The 17611-nt window shown below is 48.8% G+C and overlaps 2 long non-coding RNA genes across 2 annotated transcripts in view; one reads left to right on the top strand and one right to left on the bottom strand.

Moving 5' to 3' along the window:
* LOC307206918 overlaps positions 1–17611 on the top strand; it is a 249753-nt gene that overhangs the window by 95759 nt on the left and 136383 nt on the right. The window lies entirely within an intron of this gene.
* Positions 14324–17611, bottom strand: part of LOC307206917 — a 58130-nt gene continuing 54842 nt past the window's right edge. Inside the window, exon 2 of the long non-coding RNA XR_013834535.1 lies at positions 14324–16786. This is a non-coding gene — a long non-coding RNA (uncharacterized lncRNA). The remainder of the gene's footprint in view (positions 16787–17611) is intronic.

Here is a 17611-nt window from a genome sequence, read left to right as displayed (position 1 = left end):
GCTTCTGACCTGATCTCTCCCCTCTAGTTATTTGGGCCACATCAGAGCCTCCTCAGAGCCGGAGGGAGGGAGGGAAGCAAGAGAAAGAAATGACGGAAGAATAGGCCTTCTGGGCTCCATCACTGTCAAGCTCAGGACAGGCCAACATCTGAATCAGGAGTCTCATGATCTGCGTACTGGTACCCCTGGAGGTTTCAATGACGTTGATGTTGACTCCTAGTTCTCAGTTCCTTCTGTTCAAAAGATGCAGCACGGTCAGATTTTTTTTAAAAAGGACTGAATGTACCAAAGGATGCTTTGGTATAGCCCATAATACTGTTCTAGATTTAGAAAGGAGGGTCTCCTCCCTAAACCCTAGAAATTAATAAATGGTGGGATTTTGAGTATTTGGGATGTGAAGGAAGGAATACCAGCTGCAGAGGAATTCCTAGGCTAGCCTATGGAAAACGACTTGGTCAAGCTAGGACCATTAAGAAACAATACACCCGGGGTTGTTGTTGTTGTTTAGTCGTTTAGTCATGTCCGACTCTTCATGACCCCCTGGACCAGAGCATGCCAGGCACTCCTGTCTTCCACTGCCTCCCGCCGTTTGGTCAAACTCATGCTGGTAGCTTCGAGAACACTGTCCAACCATCTCATCCTCTGTCGTCTCCTTCTCCTTGTGCCCTCCATCTTCCCACCATCAGGGTCTTTTCCAGGGAGTCTTCTCTTCTCATGAGGTGGCCAAAGTATTGGAGCCTCAGCTTCAGGATCTGGCGAAGGGGCTTGAATAACTCAGAGAAACTATGAACTATGCCGTGCAGGGCCACCCAAGATGGACAGGTCATAGTGGAGAGTTTTGACCAAACGTGATCCACCTGGAGCAGGAACCGGCAAGCCACTCCAGTATCCCTGCCAAGAGAACTCCATGGACAAAGACAACACCCAGGGTATAGACCCCGAATGGCAAAAATGGACTGTGCATCAGCTACACTGGGAAAGGCTCTAACAGTGTGTCTTTCTTTCTCTCTTTTAAATGCTTTAAAAATTATTTATTTAATCAACAATATGTACTTCAGTGGCATACAAAAGTTAAGAAATAAAGAAAATAATAATACAGTTGAATGAAAATTAACACACACAAACACAAACACACACACACACAAATGTGGGTCGTTTCATTCACAACCGCTAGGAAAAAACAATTACCATTATTGGTCTTGAGGGTCAGCAACAATTTTTTTAAAGATTTGTCTTGTTTATAGATTGTGTATCCAGATATTGTCCTGGAGGCCTTATGATATTCCGACAAAGCTGAGAAGTTATGAAAAATTGCAAATTGTGGCATATTTCACAGGAGGCATTGGAACACTGCTGTCATCATAAATATATAATATGCTTTTTGCCATGTAGTTGAAAATGAGTCTTTTCTAAATTGGCCCTCTAATACAGTTTTTCAGCAGTAGCTATGGACTCGATTTGACTATACCAGTGTCTCTTTGGACTGATTTGTAAGATCCAGCCTGGCCTGGTTTCTACTGCCAGTCTGCCCACTGGCATTACATTTGCCAAGGACAGATGCATATAAACAGGACCGGCTCAATATATTTTGCTGCCTGAGGCAGACAAGATGGCGCTTCCTGCTCCGTGCACAAATGCCAACCAGATTGGCAGTTGCCTCTTCTTCCAGCACTGGCATCTTCCACTCTTCTTGCATACCCTGCAACATTCCTCAGATGAAAATAGGGACATTTCTCACTCCCTTCCAACTGACCCTCCTCAACCCGCTCCATTTTTTTTGTCTCCCTCCCCTCCATAGAGCATTTCCTATCAGGAGAAGGGCGAGTCCCACCTCACCAACGGGACATAGCACAATCGCCCTCCACCGTCTTGAGAAAACCCCTTAATTCCAATTCCAATTTATTTTGTTGTAGAGTTACAAAAAGAAACACGCACACCAATAAATAAATTTTAGAAAGGGGCAAAATTAGACGTGGACGCACAAAGCAGTTTTAAAACCAATACAGTACTCCTTGTGCTACACTCCACTCACTATCTCTTCCTGCCCTCTGCCTGCCCCTCAGAGCTGGCGCATCATGCGGGGCTGGGCCTCAACAGCCACAGCTTCTCCTCTTCCTCCTTGCCAGCTCTCCACCATTCGCCACGAGCTTCCCAAGGGAGGAGTCTAGCAGCAGCAGCCATGGGCAAGCAATGCGATGTTCCCTTGCAGCTGCCACCGCCACCGCCATCGCCCAGGACAAGCACCAGCTGATCCTCCTCCCCGAACTCAGCACTGGCGGGGAAAACAGGGACATTCTGGGATCAAATCAGAAGCCAGGATGGCTTCAATAATTCCAGGACTGTGCCTGGAAAATCAGGACACTGGGAGGGTATGTACTTGAGGGGCAGAAGACTAATTTAGGGGGTGGGGGAAGGGCTTGTAGCACAAACTGCTCTGTCTTCCAACATCTTGCCACTGCTCTCCAAGAGCTGCCACCTGAGGCGGCCACCTCACTCTGTCCAATAGTAGTGCCGGCCCTGCATATAAGAACAAATCCAAACAGTTAATACGGACACTCTGCCTGCCTGAAGGACCTAAATACAGTCATACTCCTGGACCACCACTCCTGGACCACCGCCTTGCCGGCGTGGGGATCCAGGGCACAGTCCTTCAATGGCTGTGCTCGTTTCTCTCTGGTCGGGGACAGAGGGTGGCGCTTGGGGGGGAATTGTCATCCTGCCACTCCTTGGTGTGTGGAGTACCTCAGGGTGCGATACTCTCCCCGATGCTTTTCAACATCTTTATGCGCCCCCTCGCCCAGCTTGTCCGGAGTTTTGGTCTGGGTTGCCATCAGTATGCCGGTGACACCCAACTCTATCTGTTGATGGATGGCCATCCTGACTCGGCCCCAGACACACCGACCAGATGTTTGGAAGCTGTGGCTGGATGGTTATGTGGGAGCCGGTTGAAGCTAAATCCTTCGAAGACAGAGGTCCTGTGGCTGGGACGGGGCGATATGGGATTGGGGGGGGCAACTCCCATCTCTTGCGGGGGCGCAATTAGTGCCACCACCGTCCGTTAAGAGTTTGGGTGTAATCTTCGACACCTCCCTTTCCATGGAGGTGCAGATTGCAGCTATAACAAAGGCGGCATTTTTCCATCTCCGCCAAGCTAAGCAGTTGGCTCCTTACCTCTCTCGCCCTGACCTAGCCACTGTGATCCACGCGACGGTCACCTCCAGACTGGATTATTGTAACTCGCTCTACGTGGGGCTGCCCTTGAGACTGACCCAGAAACTCCAGCGGGTGCAGAATGCTGCAGCGAGACTCCTTACGGGGTCTTCACTGCGAGATCACATTCACCCGGTGCTATACCAGCTGCACTGGCTCCCGGTGGAGTACAGGATCAGGTTTAAGGTGCTGGTTTTAACCTTTAAAGCCCTATACGGCCTAGGACCCTCGTACCTACGGGACCGCCTCTCCTGGTATGCCCCACAGAGAAACTTACGGTCTTCAAATAAAAACATCTTGAAGGTCCCAGGCCACAGAGAAGTTAGGCTGGCCTCAACTAGAGCCAGGGCTTTTTCAGCTGTGGCTCCGATCTGGTGGTACACTCTGTCACAAGAGACTAGGGCCCTGCGGGACTTGACATCTTTCTGCAGGGCCTGCAAGAGAGAGCTGTTCCACCAGGCCTTTGGCCAGGGCACAGCCTGACTCCCTCCTTCGGCAATCTTCGCAGAGCTCTGGCCCAATGGTTGCCAGTGGCTTGATTTGAATTAATTTTATAATGAATGGTTTTAGAGTGTTGTTTGTGCTGTACTTTTGTACTGTTTTATTGTTGTTAGCCGCCCTGAGCCCGGCTTCGGCTGGGGAGGGTGGGACATTAAAAAAATATATATTATTATTATTATTTATTATACCTCTAGTTGCGTTAGGTTCATGTTGCGGATTTTCGGGTTGCGAACATGGCAAACCTGAAAGTGTATACTTCCGGGTTTCGCCACTCGCGCACACGCAGAAGCATTCTGCGCGCTTCGTGCATGCGCAGGAGCACTCTATTGCGTCACGCGCATGTGCAGAAGCGGCCCTCTACTTATGGACTTTTCGGAGTGCGAACGGCACCCTGGAACGGATTGCGTCCATAAGTAGAGATACCACTGTACCACAATATACATTGAAGAGGCTTGTTTTGTCAAAATCCCAACAACCACATTCAGGGGAACTTGCCAGTTCCTACAATGTACTGGCAGTGGTTTCATAAATCTTCAGAGGCTCCTGGTTCAGAGATTCCCACAGAGAGACACCAGAAACATGACCAAAACTCTCCCTGCAGTGTCTGCTGATGGCAAACCGATGGGACTCGACTAATAGCAAAAGCATTCTGGTATGATGAGGGTCTCCCTTCTTCTCCAGATGCCATGATCTAAGGAGATGCTGTGAAATGCCCAGGCACTACAGGGGTTGGCACATGGAAACAAATTTTGTTTTAAAAAAGAGGCAAAGGATAATTTTGTATTCAGCACAGGCCTTGCATGGTGTGTGATAAATAAGACCTGAGGCCAGGTATACAATGACGAGCGGAAGAAAGAATATCGAGGAGCCAACCATTCATTCAGCTCTCTTCATCTCGAGCTCTAAATGAGAGAAGGTTCTTTGGAGAAAGGGAATGTGGTAAAATAATTAAAGTGCCTCCTAAGTGCCAAAGAGGGCAGGAGGAAAGTTGAAAAAGCCGCTTCAATTGTTGCCGTTCCTAACACTCGAGTGTTTAACTTTACCGCCTTCATATCCTTTAAGCACGATGGCGTTTCCATTCCCCCTCCGATGCAATTTATAATGAGATTGATTTCTATAGCTGGCTTGTTGTCTGAATTATTCACCACGTCCATATTCACTGTATTTTATTGTGTTTCATTATATGCAGCTGTGCTTAGCATCTTTAACACTGCGTTTGTTCCCCAACGCATGCCGAGGCCTTATAAGGACCGTGCAATTTCTCGCCGTTGGAAACTGCCAGGAGAAAACACAAGGCCCTCATCAGCATCTTCCCAGGATATTCAGCAGCGCAACGCTAATGGTACAAATACCCAAAGGGGTGGATGCTCAAACTTAACACTGGAATGATGTCATTCGTACCACGGCATCATCAGTGTCCATGTTTATTGCATCTTACAGATTTGTTTTAAAAACTGGCAAGTAGGGCTTGGCTTCTAAACACTACTTGTAATCCTTAATCTCCTTCTTCTGCTATGTCCCTTCCACCTTTGCCGGGTGCACAGAACGTCTTCCTTAAATCTCTTGCCACTGGTCCTCCTACCTGCTTTCTTCATGGGCTGTTCGAAAGGAGTTGAGCCTTACCAACACTGGTTTCAGTGGCTTTTTGTTTTCCTTTTGAAGACCCTGTTCAGCTGTTTCTCTCCACGCAAGTTGCACTTTGTGGAGGAACCGGGGGTGGGGGCAGAATTGCGCCTGCTAGTCCTGTTTCACTGTCACATGCCTGTGGCGTTCGTACGGAGCCCCCGGTCGTCTCATGGACTATTGATCCGTACACCACTAATCCGCTGCCACCAACCAGGTCCTCCCTGGTAAAATCACTTCAGTCTCAGTCAGCTTTTCAATTCATAAAGAAGAGTGTATTTTATTTCCGACTTAAAACAAAACTATTACAGCATTCCAAACAGTGTTCCTCTTTACTTTCGTAATCTTATGTTCCTCTCTCTATCTCTGCTACCACCCCACACTCAAGGACCAACTGCCCTAACTGTCTCTCTATTACCAACTGCCTTTCCCAACCAGCCAACCCACTCAAACCAACCAACTACCCACCCACAACTCCCAACAAACTAACCAACAGAACTCCTCTCAGAACTCCTTTATAGACCCACTGACTCCACCCCCTGGGTCCTGTCGGTGCAACCTATTTAACTATTTCCCCTCCAGCACTCTCTCATATATGGTAACGTCACAATGCCCAGCTAGCTTTGGCCCACACCCTGCCCATACTTTGGGGAAAAGTTTGGAGGCAGGCACAGGGTGGGGGGGAGGAGTCTGCTGAACCCAGGGCTGCAGCTCATGGGGACAGCCTATACATCTTCAGCAAGCTTCCTTCTCAGAGCTTCTCTTACTGCATGGAGAGTGTGGTCAAGGGCGGAGACGACGAGAGACATGGCTACCGTGTAAGAACATGTTATCTCACCTGGCACTGCCAACATGGAGAGAAAAGGTTAGATCCAACCACAGGCATACCTAGGCTCCCTTGCGCCCTTGGTAAGGAGATGTAGCAGTGGCTCTGAAGTTGGGAGAGACCATGGACCAGAAACTCAAAAAGTTTGCTTTTTGTTGCCTTTCACGCTCCACCAGTGACTTCCCCTATGGCCGTCAGGATCTGATCTACTCCAACTCCCCTCCTCCTCCTCCATCCATCCGTCTTCAATTCTTAAGCACTCCTCCCTGATGCAATGCAGTTTTGCATACTATTTAACAAACATATGCATTTCTGTGCACACTTTCCCCAAATAGACACCGTTTTTTATGCGTGGTTTTGGGTTGGAGTTCTCCACTGCAAAATTCAGAGACGCGCAAATTTGGTTGATCTGCATTAAAATGCAAACTGAATCAAATTGCTTCCCCAGCTGTACCTCAGATAGTAAAAGAACTCCATGCTTCGCTCTCAATGTGTTTGACACTTCCAGGTTCTCTGCAGTGGAGCGATCAAGAAACACATCATACTGTGCTTTAGGTATCCTATGTACAGTGGTACCTCGGGTTAAGTACTTAATTCGTTCCGGAGGTCCGTTCTTAACCTGAAACTGTTCTTAACCTGAAGCACCACTTTAGCTAATGGGGCCTCCCACTGCCGCCGCGCCGCTGGAACCCGATTTCTGTTCTTATCCTCAAGCAAAGTTTTTAACCTGAAGGACTATTTCTGGGTTAGCAGAGTGTGTAACCTGAAACGTATGCAACCTGAAGCGTATGTAACCCGAGGTGCCACTATATATGGTTTTTCCAGCTATTTCTCACAGCTATGGTGAGAAAGAGCCACGTGCAATCTTGCAAAATGGGAAGATGTAATTGTTGCACGTGACGACCCATTTGTTGGCACACAGACACAGTTCACCGACAGAAGAAATAATGCCTTCAAATAGTAACAAATGGCGTTCTAACGTTCCAAATTGCGCTGTCGTTGAACAGGCACTGTTTGAAAAGATAATCAATGGCTGCTTAATGAACACTAAGATTGTGTGTGGGATCACCTGACAAAAGTGCACTGAAGACGTTCAAATCAGCAAACGCTTTGAAGGCTATTTCGGTAGGTGATAAGATCCTCAGCATAAAATAGGAACAAGGTATTCTGCTGAGATTTATCCTTGTAGCAAGAGCCCATGCAAAACGTAGTATGAAGGAATGAGCTGGGAAGTATAAATTTGGCAGTGTTTCTCCATCTATATTTTCATCAGATTAATTGTTCTTGTTACCATATGGCAAACTGAAGTGTTCCGCATGTTGGAACATGGGTGCTTCCTGCTAGAGTGTTCCTAGCACTACCAAACAATTGGTCTTTAGCTGTAAGGTAAAAGCAGAATTGGCGCTGGCAGTCCCCGCTGCAAGGGGTTTAGCACTTCAGGGTGTGCACAGCTTCCTAAGTTTTGCATCCACACAGGACATAGCCCAGTAGGCTCTACCTTCTTCCAAGCCCTCAAGATTTCCAGACATTTTGAAGCAGGGACTTCTCACCACCATTTGAGCATTGATGTGTGCATCAGTGTGCATGCTCCATTAAAGGAAAATAAGTCACATTATTCCACCATAGGTCAATTCAGACCACCAAGCAGCCCCAACCTCCTCCCCTTTCCTGTTCTTTACAAAAAAATCATAATATTGTGCTCTTCAGGAGGAAATGGCTCTGCGACTGGACATGCAGACAGGTGACAAGTGGAAGAAAGGGCACCTATAGCATGCTGTCCACCTTCAGCTCCTCCAATTCCTTTTTTACTTCCAGACCTGCAGAGAAATTATGTGTGCTGGTCCCGGGGGGGGGGGAGAGGTTACCATGAGGCATGGTCAGAGTCCGGTCCTGGGTCGAGGGTCTGGAGACTGTCCACCAAGGGCAAAGTGGGGTCCAAAGCGAGTAGCCGGGCAAGGTCGGGAACTCTGGAAGAACAGGTCTGGGTGCTGGCAGGAACAGGTTACCAACGATGTTGCTCCCGCAACCTGGGACTGGACGGGCTGGCCTTTATCTTCTCTGAGGCCAGGGGCGGTCCCGGCCCACAGGTGACCCGCCTCTCCTGGCCTTAAGGCGAGCACTCCTCCTGCGAGAACTTAGTTCCCTCCGCCTCTCTGCCCTGAGCCTCTGCAGCTCAGGAGATGCTGGAAGGTTACTGGACCCAGAGGCAGGCTCACCTTCTCCTGACAGAGCTGGGAGAGGCGAACCTGTAGGCAATGGGTCCTCAATCACCTCCAGAGCCAGAGTGGATTCAGCTGGTGTCTGCTCCTGAGGATCCGGCACAGGTGCAGGCGCTTCAGATTCAAGGCCCTGCCCCGGCTCAGCCGGCCCTGGAGGCGGGGACTCCTGTGCAGGCTGGGATTCCTCAGGTTCAGCCTCTGAATCAGATTCCCAGGCCATCACATTATGCTTCTAAATCCACGCTTTCCCCCAAAGTCCAAAAGTGCAAAAGTGCAAGGCATCTGCATCACGCAGGTCAGTGGAACATGAGGCTTCTGCACTGCTGCCCTGAGCTCCTTTGGGAGGAGAGACAGGATAGATGTGTAAAGATGATGTCAGGAACTGGTTGGATGTGGAGGAATGGTAAGAGGTACCAGCTGAGGAACCCCCAAGGGAAGAAGGCTCAGAGGCTAGGGAATGGTGGTGGGATGAGGATGAGTGGTCAGAGAGAGAAGACTGGGAGAAGGAGGTGTTGGAAGCTGAAGAGATAACAGGGCTTAGTGAGCTGGGAGAGTCTGTGGCAGGAGGAAGTGCAGAATCAGAGGCAGAAGCTGAAGCAGGAGAGGAGAGAGGTCAAGAAGCAGATGTTAGAGGTATCAGTTGGTTGCTCGAGAGCAAACAGGCAATATTCTTCAATAGTCTGTTTTAAAGCTTTCTTATCGGTGATAAAAACCTTTGGAATGCAGAGCGCCTCTGTTCCGTGTCTTGCTCATTCACTGGCAGAATCTGAGAGTGGGCGGCCCTTAAACCTTCCCCAGCAGAGTAGTTTCTTGACGCCCAGTCTGCGCCTCCCCTCTCAGCATGGAAGCCTACTGCGCAGGGAGGGTGTGGGTAATGGGGGACCTCTCTCCTCCCCGTTTTGCCCAGGCAAGGTGTCCTGGCACTGCCTCGCATCCTCCGAGCCCTGCATCTCCTCTCCACTAGAGGCATGGTTATTCTCCTCCGCTGAGGAAGTGCTGCTTCCCACGATCTTTGGGGGCTCTCTGTAATCCATCCGGTGTTTCCCCTCTCCCCCCTGAGCCGATGGCAGTTCCCTGACACCCGAGATGAGTCAGGCTGGCAGAGATTCATAGGTGTCTCCCCCTCCAGCTGCAACAAGCTCTCCTCCCCTCTTGTCCCAGAACCAGAAGAGGCATGAAAACAATGGCGGAAAGGTTGGCTACACAAAGGCACAGGTTCTGATTGCTTGAGGAAAAACCATGGAGAGGAGGGGACTTAGACGGCTGTGGGGACTTTCAGTCTCAGCAACTGTTTTTCATGGAGTGGGACCACCGGGAATGAGCTGCTGTGCTCATTCGGCCTGACACTCAACCAAGTTTGTGGAGATCATGTTTTTGCTAATAAAGAGTTAAGACCAACTTTGAAGAGTGTGATTTACTGCTGGCTCGCTCTTTGGCAGATGCTGATGAATATATTTTGTGGGCCTCACCCTTTGTGGAACATGAGTTAACAGGGCATACTGATCGTATAATAAACACTTCCTCTGGAAGCACACATCTCATGCCATAAATTTAGCTATGAGGGTGATAGCGATGTGGATTTGTGCTCTGTTTCCACAAGTGCATAAGCCAACAGCAATAAACCAACAGGTCAATTGGTCTTTATTGTTGGCGTTCCCATTGTGCCCACCCTATTAAAAACAACCAACGTGTTCAGCTGGAATAACTTTGCATTTGTCCAAAGATTCATTCAAACGGTAAAATGTTATGATGAAGCTAGGCTGGTGTTCGATCGGTGCATTGAACATTTTATTAAGGAAAAGATTTGAATTAAATGAACTGGAGGAAAGGAACCCTCCACAGCATTTCACAAAAATAATTATTCATGCATCAAATTCCCTTGAAATTGTTTTCTCATGTTAACAAAACAGAACTGACTGCATGTATAATTATTTTGAAATTGCTGATACGCATACACACAAACACGTTAACTTGTTGTTTGTTTCCATCTGTATTTTTAAATTTATATATTTATATTTTTTGTAACTTTTGAAAACCGCTTAGAGGTCTTCTGTTGAGTAAGTGGTATATACATTTTATAAGTCATTGAATAAGTCATTACAAGATGTTTGGTCGGGTAATGACCTGGAGGCCATGGTGACAGCAGCCACAACCATGAAAAGGCACACTCTTGTTCCATGTTGTGTGTCATGAAGAGACCAGCACTTCTCTTTAGTTTGCGCAAGCACAATGAATATGGATGCTGATGCTGTCATTCAATCTCCAAATGGAGATGTACCATTTGTGGATGATCTGACTATATCCAACCATTCCTTGAAGCATTTAATTGTTAACAGGAGAAAGAACAAGCAAGTGAGGAATACATTTCCCAGTATGGGAAGCAAAAGCACGTGAAGGATATATACTTGCTAGGCATGCCTTGACTGGAAGAAACATTGTGGGAAGATTTGTTGGGATGATGGTATTTAAGTAATAATAATTTTTATTTATACCCCGCCCTCCCCAGCCAAGGCCATGCTCAGGGCGGCTAACAAGCAATAATAAAAACGAGTTGAATGAATACAACTTAAAAACAAGATTAAAATACAACAATTAAAATACTGAAACATTAAAATATTAAAATGCAGCCTCATCACAGGAGAAGAAAGGAAAAAGAAAAAAGAAAGAGGGGGAGGGAATCAAATTGGCTCCAAGCCAAAGGCCAGGCGGTACAACTCTGTCTTACAGGCCCTGCGGAAAGAAATCAGATCCTGCAGAGCCCTGGTCTCATGAGGCAGAGCGTTCCACCAGGCCGGAGCCAGTGTTGAGAAGGCCCTGGATCTGGTTGAAGCTAATCTAACTTCCTTAGGGCCTGGGACCACTAGGGTGTTGCTATTTATGGACCTTGAGGCTCTCCGTGGGGCATACCAGGAGAGGCGGTCCGGTAGGTACGAGGGTCCTAGGCCATGAAGGGCTTTAAAGGTCAAAACCAGCACCTTAAATCCGACCCTGTACTCCACCGGGAGCCAGTGCAGCTGGAAAAGCACTGGGTGAATATGCTCCCATGGCAGAGACCCCATGAGGAGCATTCTGCACCCTGTGGAGCTTCTGGGTCAGCTTCAAGGGCAGCCCCGCGTAGAGCGAATTACAGTAGTCAAGCCTGGAGGTGACCGTCGCATGGATCACTGTGGCCAGGTCGGGGCGGGAAAGGTAAGGGACCAACTGCTTGATGCGGCGAAGGTGGAAAAATGTGGCCTTGGCTGTTGCTGTAACTTGCGCCTCCATGGAAAGGGAGGCATCAAGGATTACACCCAAACTCTTAACGGAAGGCAATGGCACTAATTGGGCCCCCGCAAGAGAAGCGAGTTGGTCCCTCATTTTGCAGAGTGCAGTGGCAAAATTTCAGAAGCGCTCGCTCTCTCTCTCTCTCTCTCTCTCTCTCTCTCTGTGTGTGTGTGTGTGTATGTTTGCAGAAGGCGTGTGCGCGCGTGCTTTTAACTGGAAATATTTGTATGCTTGATATACCAATCGAAGACCCACTCATCTGTACAGGAGCAGTGCTCCCTTCCATATGCAAATCCACAGGCTCAAGCCAAGCCAGCTTCCTCCCACAGTCGTTTGCTATCTCCCAGTATTTAAAAAGCACAGTGTGTCGCAGGAGTGCTAATTCAGTCTACCCACAGCTTCCTTTGTGTCTGCTTGATGTGATGGCTAGTCTGTTGGATCTAATTGGATACTTGTCCTGGTAATGCTCGTCAACCCATCTGGACCTGAAGTCATCCATCAAGTGCGACCGCAGGAAAGGCTACGGAACTGGAATTGGCAGGTGCTTACAAGGCAGCCATACTGAACTGAACCACACTGTGCTGTGTGCGCATTCACATTCTGAGCGGAGCAACACGCCAAAAGAGATCAATGGTGACATTGATCAGTTAATCAGTTCATAATATTTTTCAACAACATCACAAGAAATGTCGTCAAACAAAACCGATCTATATTCTGTACTGTGTTTTTCATGCAAGGTTCTTTCATTTGCTGTGTTTTAGCTATTTGCAAAGGATCGCAGCCAACGAAGACATGTGCAGAGGAGGCCCATTGAACCCAATGGACTTCACCAACTAAAGTGCACTTATTTCAATAGGTCTACTCTGAGTATGACTTAGTTGGCTATGGGAAAGGGGGTTATTGTTTTGCTGTTTCGTTTCAGTTATTTACTGGTTTTATATCCTGTATTTTATTCTGTAAACTGCCCTGAGATCTTATGAGGAAGGACATAAGATTGTCTTGGTTGTCTTGGTTGACCACAAACTTGACATGAGCCAACAGTGTGACGCGGCAGCTAAAAAAGCCAATGCAATTCTGGGCTGCATCAATAGGAGTGTAGCATCTAGATCAAGGGAAGTAATAGTGCCACTGTATTCTGCTCTGGTCAGACCTCACCTGGAGTACTGTGTCCAGTTCTGGGCACCACAGTTCAAGAAGGACACTGACAAACTGGAACGTGTCCAGAGGAGGGCAACCAAAATGGTCAAAGGCCTGGAAACGATGCCTTATGAGGAACGGCTAAGGGAGCTGGGCATGTTTAGCCTGGAGAAGAGGAGGTTAAGGGGTGATATGATAGCCATGTTCAAATATATAAAAGGATGTCACAAAGAGGAGGGAGAAAGGTTGTTTTCTGCTGCTCCAGAGAAGCGGACACGGAGCAATGGTTCCAAACTACAAGAAAAAAGATTCCACCTAAACATTAGGAAGAACTTCCTGACAGTAAGAGCTGTTTCCCGCCTCAGGGATAGGGTGAGCCAGAGCTGCTGCTTGGATTAATTGGCATTCCCTATGGGCACCTAATATGGGACGCGGGTGGCGCTGTGGGTTAAACCACAGAGCCTACGACTTGCTGATCAGAAGGTCGGCGGTTCGAATCCCCATGACAGGGTGAGCTCCCGTTGCTCGGTCCCTGCTCCTGCCAACCTAGCAGTTCGAAAGCACGTCAAAGTGCAAGTAGATAAATAGGTACCGCTCTGGCGGGAAGGTAAACGGCATTTCCATGCGCTGCTCTGGTTCGCCAGAAGCGGCTTAGTCAGGCTGGCCACATGACCTGGAAGCTGTATGCTGGCTCCCTCAGCCAATAAAGCGAGATGAGCGTCACAACCCCAGAGTCGGTCACGACTGGACCTAATGGTCAGGGATCCCTTTACCTTTACCTTTATTAGGTACCTAATAGGGGACCGGGACGCAGGTGGCGCTGTGGGTTAAAGCCTCAGCGCCTAGGGCTTGCCGATTGAAAGGTCGGCGGTTCGAATCCCTGCGGCGGGGTGCGCTCCCGCTGCTCGGTCCCAGCGCCTGCCAACCTAGCAGTTCAAAAGCACCTCCGGGTGCAAGTAGATAAATAGGGACCGCTTACCAGCGGGAAGGTAAACGGCGTTTCCGTGTGCGGCTCTGGCTCTGGCTCTGGCTCTGGCCAGAGCAGCGATGTCACGCTGGCCAAGTGACCCGGAAGTGTCTCCGGACAGCGCTGGCCCCTGGCCTCTTAAGTGAGATGGGCGCACAACCCCAGAGTCTGTCAAGACTGGCCCGTACGGGCAGGGGTACCTTTACCTTTACCTTTAATAGGCACCTAATCGGGGACCACCACTACTTTGGCAAAGGTCCAGGGAAGCTTGGAGGTTTATATCCCTTCAGGGACCTCTGCCTCCTTTCTGGCCATCTGCTGGGTGTCAATGCACACCTGGTTCCTGGCTGGCTTCTCCCTCCTCTCAAGGAGACCCCAGGTAATGAAGTCATCTGGCTGGTAGCTCTCCTCCACCAGCTCTGTGCATCTTGCCAGGTCTTCTATTCCCTCTGTTCCTGGGTGGATGTGAGCTGAGGAGAGACCCAGGCATGGTGCATGGGCATCTAGGCAATGTGTCCTTGGGACTGGGTCACTTGGTGTCAAAGAGTGAGCCAGCAGTAAATCACACTGTTCCCATTTGGAGTTAACTCTTTATTAGCAAAAACACGATCTGCACAGACTTGATGGTGTGTCAGGCCTGACGAGCACAGCAGCTCATCCCTGGTAGGTCTCACCCCATGAATCAGTTGCTGAAAGTCACCACCTGCCCACAACTGTCTCAAGTCCTTTCCAAGGCTTTTTCCAAGCAATTGAGAGACGATGTCTGTGTGCAGCCTTGGAGGACTCTGCAAAGCTCCACTCCTCTTTCTTGACTGAGGTGTCCTCCACTCCATTCCCCCAGAGCCATGGCTGGGATGGACTGTGTGACAGAAGCATTGCCAAAGGGAAGGAATGGCAGCAAGTATATGAGGGAGTGTTTTAGGCCAGAACACCATGTTAAGGTTTTGCACCAAGGTTAGAAAACAGGTTAGGTATGAGTTTCAGTAACCCACCCTGAGGTGAGAAGGAGGCTAAGCAAAAGACTTCATAGATATAATTAGCCACCTCGCCTTCTTAAAAGTGTTTTAAAAGGAGGAGGATGACGAAGTGTTAAAAACTTATTTTAAAATAGTGCTGAGCAGGCAAACACGTGAGGTGCTTGGAAAAAACCAAAGTGGACTCTGTGTGTGTGTGTGCGCGCGCGCGCGCATGTGTGTGTTTGCAAATAGCAAGAGGCAACTGGGATTCTGTCCAGAAAAACTGAGGGAAAGCAGAGCTCACTCTGAAGCAGAAAAAGCCACCCCCACAACTATTTCCAAGTACATCTATACATACTTCTCAACACTCCTAAGGCGAAGGTGGGTTTTTTAGACATCAGTACCCTCACTCACAATTGGCCCAGGCTGAGTTGTGGCAATAGCTGCAAATTCAGTGAGTACCTTTTTCCTCTATGATCGAGTTCTTAAGAAAGAAACATGGAGGGGAGGGAGGCGCTATTATGACACCTAGCCACCCACTCCCAGCTGCCACACAGCAGTCCCATATTTATTGTGGGAACAACGACACAAGTTCAGTCAGAACCCCCCGAGTGCGGTGTTCTGCCTGTGTCTGAAAATAACTTTTAAATGCAGGGCCATCCTCTGTGTCCAGAGCTGGGGTAGCCTCAATTCTGAAACCGCTTGAGGACTCTGAAGTTCCGTGTACACCTATTTAGACAGAGGTCTTCATCTCAGCCAACATGGGTTTATTAATCCAACTCCCAGCCCACCCTCTCGGTCTAATCCTCTGGAGAGCCAAGGGCTAAAGTGTGGCACTGAAATGCTTTGCTCTGGTGCCAAAATCCTTTCTCCATCATTGATTGCCAGGGCTGATGAAGTGCGGGGGCGGGGAGGGGATTTTAAGCAGATGATGGGCGGAGGACGGGGGGGGGGGGGACAGGCTGCAGAACAACCCTGGAAACCTGGGACGTTGGCAGCAGCCTAGACAGAAGAGAAGGCTGGAGAAGAGCCTTAAATAGAAAGCGTGGAGGCAGCCATGGGGAGTGGAGCGAGCGAGAGAGCAAGCGTTCCGCTCCCTGCCTTGCTTTTCCTTTTCTTCCAGTTATTTCTGTCCTCCCTCCTCCCTCCCTCTTGCAGCCTGAAATTAAAACGTTACAAAAATCCAAGATTTTGAGATGGGAAATTGTATGTTGTGAGCAAAAGCAGCAATTACAGAACTGAGTACGGGAATTCTGAGGCAGACCTTACCGTGGAAAAAGGACGAGGCAGCCCTCCGGGTGTCAGGTTTTGTTATGTTATCATTAAAGGTGTCACGAGTGGGAGACAGCCAGATCCGACTCGGAGATCGCAACCCACCAGAAAGTTCTGCTGTGAAGCTCAAGCAGGAGGACTTCCCAGTGGGTTGTGTCTCCCCCGCTACACTTGCACACACTGTTAACTGGCAAGAAGGGAGATGCATTTAGATTTCCCACTCAGGTACCAAAATATCTTGAGCGAGCCCCGTGGAAATAAGTGTCTCTGCTAGGAGGGTTTCCCAACTACCACCATGTGGGCTGGAGGAGAGAAAGGACCAGGAGCAACCAGCGACCAGAATGGAGTTGATCTTCCTTTTGCACAGAATCAACATGTTAAGCAATGCCTTACATTTCCCAAGCCAACTCCCTAGACAGATTTCTCCCCGTAATGAACCGTTATGTGCACTCCAATTCCCTAGCAGCGAGACATTCCTGTGCTACCAGCTTCCCTTCAAGGGAGGAGAGAGGGCACTGGCAGTTTATGATTTATTTTCTTTAAAATAAATAAATAAATGCTTTGTTCTTAAACAGGGGTATGCAACCTAAGGCCCGGGGTCCAGATCCTGCCCAATCGCCTTCTCAATCCAGCCAGTGGACGGTCCGGGAATCAGCATGTTTTTACATGAATAGAATGTGTGCTTTTATTTAAAATGCATCTCTGGGTTATTTGTGGGGCCTGCCTGGTGTTTTTACATGAGTAGAATGTATGCTTTTACAGTGGTACCTCGGGTTAAGTACTTAATTCGTTCTGGAGGTCTGTTCTTAACCTGAAGCACCACTTTAGCTAATAGGGCCTCCTGCTGCCACCATGCCGCCACCACCGTGCAATTTCTGTTCTCATCCTGAAGCAAAGTTCTTAATCCAAGGTACTATTTCTGGGTTAGCGGAGTCTGTAACCTGAAGTGTCTGCAACCTGAAGCATCTGTAACCTGAGGTACGACTGTATTTAAAATGCATCTCTGGGTTATTTGCAGGGCATAGGAATTTGTTCATTATTATTATTATTTTTCAAAATATAGTCTGGCCCACCACATGGTCTGCAGGACAGTGGTCCGGCCCACGGCTGAAAAAGGTTGCTGACTCCTGTTCTTAAATATGCAAGCAGTAGCATTAATAGAGGCAAGCAGCAGGTTCACTGATGTGAGAAAGCAATGTGCTACCTCACACCAGATCTCTGCACCCTAAAATGCTCCTGGCCTCCAGCTGATTCTTCTGACTCTCCCTAAACTGCTTAGAACCACAGAGGTGGAAGGGACCCCAAGGGTCATCCAGTCTAACCCCCTGCGACACAGGAATCCTTTTGCCCAACGTGGGGTTCAAACCCACAGCCCCAAGGTTAAGAGCCTCGTGCTTTACCAACTGAGCCACCCCACCATCTTGTTCTGTTCCCTCTCACACACACGGAACCTGACCTTTCCCTTTAGCTACGGAGGGTGGGATTGGTGACTGCCACCAAACTACAATAGCTGGCAACCTGTCCGCAGAAGACTCATGCTCATGCGCAGGCACAGCTTGCTGAACGACACGAATAGCCAGCCCTCTTGGCTGCACTGGTAGGGAATGCCCTAGGGCAGCTGAGCCAGCCCTGTAAG

This window comes from Podarcis cretensis (assembly GCF_951804945.1).
Source record: "Podarcis cretensis genome assembly, chromosome: 17".
Taxonomy (NCBI): Eukaryota; Metazoa; Chordata; class Lepidosauria; order Squamata; family Lacertidae; genus Podarcis; species Podarcis cretensis.
Note: the sequence above shows the minus strand (reverse complement) of the source record. Positions and strands in the feature narration are given on the sequence as shown.